Source organism: Acipenser ruthenus, chromosome 21 (genome assembly GCF_902713425.1).
Source record: "Acipenser ruthenus chromosome 21, fAciRut3.2 maternal haplotype, whole genome shotgun sequence".
Classification (NCBI taxonomy): Eukaryota; Metazoa; Chordata; class Actinopteri; order Acipenseriformes; family Acipenseridae; genus Acipenser; species Acipenser ruthenus.
Window position 1 is genome coordinate 13724301 of NC_081209.1, and position 6608 is coordinate 13730908.

General features: G+C 44.3%; 2 non-coding genes across 2 annotated transcripts; both read right to left on the minus strand.

Annotated features, from left to right (window-relative positions):
• Positions 1-5061: 5061 nt before the first annotated feature.
• On the minus strand, positions 5062-5133 carry trnae-cuc (transfer RNA glutamic acid (anticodon CUC)). The gene has a single exon. It is a non-coding gene; the product is annotated as a tRNA-Glu (tRNA).
• Positions 5134-5785: 652 nt separating this feature from the next.
• Positions 5786-5867, minus strand: trnas-gcu (transfer RNA serine (anticodon GCU)). Its single transcript has one exon. It is a non-coding gene; the product is annotated as a tRNA-Ser (tRNA).
• Between the last annotated feature and the right edge of the window lie 741 nt (positions 5868-6608).

A 6608-nucleotide genomic window follows, 5' to 3' on the forward strand; every position in this document is an offset into this window, starting at 1 on the left:
TTTTTATTCACATGAAGCAGCCATGCCTGTGCTTGTCGGGAAGAAAAGCTCATGAAAAGGCCTCAAAAAACAGTCGCAGTATTTTAACGGGAAAGTCTAATTTACGTGTTGAAATCAGCGCCAACTTACACATGGAAACATGAGTTTCTCATGAAAATGTTAATTAGCTTGTTCAAGTGCTTTATTAAAGCCACTACACAAGTCACATGAGAATACATAAGTTACCATGGTCCAAGAAGGACAGCAGATACGTTCATTTTTTGCATTTTCATTATTATTATTTCTTAGCAGACGTCCTTATCCAAGGCGACTTACAAAGACTCGGGTGTCTGAACTATGCATCAGCTGCAGAGTCACTTAAAATTACGTCTCTTTCAAAAGACGAAGCACAAGGAGGTTAAGTGACTTGTTCAGGGTCACACAATGAGTCAGTGGCTGAGGTGGGATTTGAACCAGGGACCTCCTGGTTATAAACCTTTTTCTTTAACCACTGGACCACACAGCCTTGGTTCATACTGGTAGCTGACAGCTGGGAGATTTGAACTCGGATCGCTTTGGAGCACCCTGGAGAGGAATGGCGCTAACATCCTCAGCTCCCAGGTGTAAAATTCCCTACTGCTGACAACCCCTGGACCACAAGACGTTCTCCCCGTTCTGATTGCACACAATCCTTCAACAACATCCATTTCTTCAGTTTGAATCCAAAATGCGACGTTTCATTTCTTAGTTCATACTGGCAGCTGGCAGTAGGTCTTGAGAACTGCACAATCAGCACCAAACCGTGCGCCACAAACACTGCTCACATTGAAATAATAAGACACATGTTCATTGACAATATATGTATTACACATGTATATTTAGAAACGGTTTTAATAACATCGGTATTGATATTTTAAAATAATAAACATGTCCTTAAAAACTAAACACGTTGCATCTTTATAAGTGAAAATACACTTTGAAATACAGATTCGCCCAATGCGCACAGCTGTCGCCTAGCAAGTGAAGGCACCACTGTATTCTGGACGCTGTAGTTTATTCTAGGAATATGACACCTGGGCATGTTAGATATCAGGGGAAATCGCGGTGCCTCCTCTTTCCTTTGGTATGTGGACTGCGTGTCTAGCCCTTTCCGTTTTTGAGTTACAGGCACTTGAACGCACCTACCGATTTGCAGCGCGTCACAGCACTGGAGCACTGAATAAGGGGCTGCATAGGATAATTCTATGTCTCTTTTTAGTCGGTACTTATTGTGTTAACTTATTGTGTTTATTTCCCTATTAAACGTAGAAGGCAAGATTTTCTTCAGCATTATTGCTCAGAGATTGTCAACTTACCTATTAAAGAACTGCTTCATTGACACTTCAATACAAAAAGCGGGCATTCCAGGTTTCCCAGATCTGGCAACCAATTCAATCAGCTAAAAAGAAGAGGAAGGAGCTCCATGTGACATTCCTGGATTTGGCTAATGCAGTGCCACATGAACTTCTTTGGGCAGCATTTGATTTTTTCAGTGTACCGATGACCATAACAAATTTAGTGAGAGCCTACTTTGGAGATTTGCAATTTCGTTTTTCAACTTAAGAATTCAGCACTACATGGCAACGCCTAAGGGTTGGAATAATGGCAGGATGCACCATTTCTCCACTGGCTTTTACCATGGCAATGGAAGTAATCATTAGGGCATCAAAATGGGTAGTAGGAGGAGAGCGCTTGGCTTCTGGAATGCGACTACCACCAATTCGAGCATACATGGATAACATGACAACCATGACTACAACAGTAGCCTGCACTAATCGGTTATTGGGCAAATTAACCAATAACATTGAATGGGCACGAATGCAATTCAAGTCCACTAATAGTAGATAAAACATTCTTCATTAATGGTGAGGTAATACCAACAGTGTCTGAGAAGCCAGTGAAGAGTCTTGGGAGATGGTATGACGGGGATCTAAAGGACACAGTTTGTGTGGGAGAAGTTAGACAACAAGCAGTGGAAGGGTTGAGAGCATAGACAGCAGCGCTTTACCAGGCAAACTAAAACTCTGGTGCTTTCAGTTTGGTCTACTGCCGAGGTTGCTGTGGCCACTGACTGTGTACGAGGTTTCTTTGACAACAGTAGAGAAGCTGGAAGCTTTAATCAGTTCATACGTCAGGAAATGGTTGGGAGTTCCATGCTGCCTCAGCAGAGTGGGACTTTATGGTAAAGGAATACTGCAGCTACCAGCCTCCGCTCTAACCGAGGAGTTTAAGTGTGCCAAGGTAAGACTGGAAATTACATTATTACAGTCACGCGACAAATACGTAAGGGAGGCAGCACCTGTGTGAAAACTGGAAGAAAATGGGCGGCAAAGAAAGCTGTGGAAGATGCAAAGGCTGCCTTTCGAATTAGTGATATTGTAACGTCTCGCTCTTAGCACAAAACATCCCAACGGCGGGATTACCTCCCTGTATCAAATATACCCAAATTATTAACAAGGGGAAGGGCGAAGCGACAGTGCATCAAGGACGCGAGATCCCCCAATAAATACACTATAGAAACACGGGATAACCTTAAACATTTATTGGCTAAAATAATTGAAACTGTTCAACAAAACAAGATGGAAAAGAAGAAAAAGAACAAAACATAAACAAGCCAGCAAAATATCCACTGCGAGAACAAAGTAACAAAATAAAACAAAAAACAAAACAGTCCCGCAACAAAAATAAAAAACAACAATCTCACCAAACTCCTGGGTACCCGCTTGCTTGAAGATCCTCTCAGAAGACGATGACCAGTAATCCACAAAAACTATGAACATTCACTTGAAAAACCAACACCGTCAGCAACATGGTGCATTACAAGCCGGCTCCAGGCTTTAGCGATCGTGGGCAGCAAAGGTGAACAACACCGGCTAAACAGCCTGAAACTGGAACAAAAAAAAAAACAAATCAACTTCCAACAGGAACGACAGTCGAAGGTAAACAGGATCGCTCTACCATGGCAAAACCTCCCCGGGAAAAAGAACGCTGCGGACTTTTCAAAAACAAGGAATAGAGTCCCTAAACAGGAACTAAGGAGACGTCAGGAACTCACAAGGCAGGTAAGCAGCACCCCCCTATGGCGTAACAAAGGTACTATTTATACTTGTCTAAAACAATCTTTCCATTAACAACGCTGCCGCTTCCAGCGAATAAGAACCTCGAAATGTATTTGGAACCTGGCCAGGCTTCCGTGCTGCCCAATTAAGGCGCAACACATGGTAAGTTTATTGTACCATGTAGAACCAAACATTCAATTTAAGTGGCAGTGCCACAATATCATGGAGCAAGTTCAGCATGGAAGGGGGGGTCTTGGTCTCAGTTCAGCTCCTCCTACATGGCACAAGGCAGCCCCAGCTCAAAGGAGGAAGCTGGTAGTCAATGAGGTGCAAAAGCAGGAGGAGAGGATGAGGTGTATAAAGGCCATTTCCCAGGCCAAGCAGGGAGAATGGATGAGATGGGAGAGTGTGGAACAACGCAAGATTGGCTGGCAAGACCTATGGTCAGTGGAACAGAGCAGGATCAGTTTCCTCATCAGGTCAACATATGATGTTCTCTCATCACCACAGAACCTAATCCCTCATGTCCTTTGTGTTCATCACCTGCAACATTAAGGCACATTTTGACAGGATGTAAGGTGGCTCTTAGCCAAGGACGGTTTACTTGGCGCCATGACCAGGTGCTGCGAGGTTTGGCCTTAGCATTGGAAGACAAGCATAACATGACCAATAAGTTGCCACCAGGTCCATCAAAACATTACACACAAAAGACAACATTCCTCCGCCCAGGAGAGCAACCATCAAGAAAAGGTGTTAAAACCAATCCTCGCCCAGGACAACTGGAAGCTGCTAGAGACTGGAAAATGCTGGCAGATGTTGGTCAACGGCTTATTTTTCCACCTGAGATTGCCACCACTAACCTTCGACCAGATATTGTCTTGTGGTCTGGATCAGCACGCCTTGATCACCTGGTAGAGTTAACAATGCCATGGGAGGATGCTGTAGATGAGGCGTATGAGAGGAAGAAACTGCGGTATGCTCAACTAGCCACTGAAGCAGAACAGCAAGGATGGAGAGTCCGGGTTTACCCAGTGGAAGTGGGTTGTCGAGAATTTGTGGCACACTCTACAACCCGGTTTCTCAGAGACGTCGGATTCAGTGGCCAAGAGTTGTGTCGCACAGTGAAGAACTTATCTGAAGCAGCAGAGAGGAGCAGCAACTGGCTGTGGTTGAGACGGAAAGATTCTGGCTGGGGATCTCAAGCACAATAGAAAGAAAGAAATGCTGATGTACAGGTAAGTAAGCTGGGCTGAGTTGAGTGGGGGACGGAGGGGGGTGATGCTGGGACGCCAGAATCACTGTCGAGCCCTCTTGAGGTGTCGTGGGCTAGTCGACGAAACACTGAGGATGGAAGGTGCCCACTTGAAGACTCCAGAGATGTACCCTACTTAGCTCAATCCAGACGGTTGTCATGCTGATGCGCTGGGGAGGCCGCACTGTGGTTGATTCCCGGAGCCAGCATCGCAGCCGTTGTGTGTGCTGATGCGCCAGGGAGGCAAAATAAGCTGATCCCTGGAGCCAGCATTACACTTCAGCCATTAACACCAGACAGAAGGATATCTACATCATCATATGGAAGGAAACGTAAATGGATGGAGACACATATGGATCACATTAGTTTACTGTAAAGCTACGTCTTATTTGGTGCTTATCTTGACGAGAGCCGAGTACAAATCAGCATGAAGTTTTAACATCTACTCTCGTGTAATGAAAATCACTGTGTGATTGTGTAGAGGGGGGTGGTTAAACCATAGCTGTCCTCTCACTTGTAAGGAGCAATTGTAAAATCCTTTTCTGCAGACTGAAAAGAAGATAATGCCAAAAGGCGTTGCGAATCAATGTGCACAGACTCTGTAATAATATAAAGTGAGAGCTTTTAATAGAATGCAGTCGGGCCACAGCCAAGAAATAGGCATATCTACATCTGATTAATGAAGAGTAATAGAGTGGCTTTAATCGGAATACTAATGGGAAACAAAGTAACTTCCCTGACCTGGAATCGAACCCGGGCCGCGGCGGTGAGAACGCCGAATCCTAACCACTAGACCACCAGGGACGCTGCTGAGGAAGTCTGCACGGCTGGCCAGGAATTCCTTTGCTATAAACGCTGAAGCATCGAAATTGGAACACCTCCCAAGCCCTGAGCAAGGACAGACAATGAATCATAATAAACTGCTGCATAATTAAATGAATTGCTGTGGTCCATTTCTAATTGTTCAAGCACTAGTAGTTCTCCCTTTTAGATTATTCCGGACCATGCCGCGCTTAGTTTGTTGGTAGGTACGTTTGCTTACTGCCCTCGAGAGGCTCTGTGACGCAATCGATAGCGCGTTGGCTTTCTACTCACGAACTGAGGAGTTCATTAGAAGGTTATAAAACCGAGTCCCAGCAGTCAATGCTTTTAAAGCTAGCAGTGGGAGTCTACAACATTGGTCACTTAAAATCAAAGCCTGATTTTCAAGTTTGTTTTTGTAAGACAAAGAAAATAAACAGAAGGTCCCACCGAGATTTGAACTCGGATCACTGGATTCAAAGTCCAGAGTGCGGTGCCTGTTGTTATTATTTTTCAGCACATGTAACACAAACGTTTAGGCTGCATTTGTGTCACATGTTGTTACTGGAGGGGGATATCCGAAACACAGCCAAATATAATTCTGTACTCACATACAAACACCTTTGTGAAACGAAAATATTCAATCAGACTTGCGCGACGAGGATGGGATTCGAACCCACGTGTGCAGAGCACAATGGATTAGCAGTCCATCGCCTTAACCACTCGGCCACCTCGTCCTGCCTGAGCGTAAGAGAGGATCAAACTGGATGAAACACGGAGGATCTGTTCACAGTGCGGGTGTAGAAGCCGTCAAACCTGTCCTAAGGTGCGCGATTATATACCAGTGCATATGCGGTTTAAACAATAGCAAGAAACTTGCAGCGTCAGGTGTGGTTTCAGCACTTGCAACACCGGATAGCTCAAGCGATTATGAAATATTAGAAACCTTTTCCTCAAAAGCGAAATATTGAGAGGGTCCCTGCATGGTGGCCCAGTATGGGAGGTTGCATGGTGTAATGTTGTTATAATACTGTGGCGCTGTTTGAGTCCAGTCCATGTTTTGAGTGAAGTAACGTAGCTGATTGTTACGTCGCTCCAGTCCGGGTTTTGGGTATAGCGGGGAGTTGCAGTTGCAAGCTTGAAGCGCAAGGTTGTTTGTTTAGGTTTAACAATTAAATGAATACAGGTTATGAATACTCATCATACTGCCTTTGGATTGTTCTTCTCAACACACAAGAACACTATATTTGGCGACGAGGATATCTGAACAACGCAACATGTGAGTTAAAATAAATAAATAAATAAATTAATTAATAAACAAGTGACCCTAGCTTACTCGGGCTCTGCTGGACTGTGGATTCAAAGATTTCAGAACTTCCTTATTGCGTTAAACATTAAAGACAACAAACAAAAGAAAGCTATGCTTTTACATTACGCTGGACCTGATGTGTTTGATGTTTTTGAGACGTTGCCAGAAA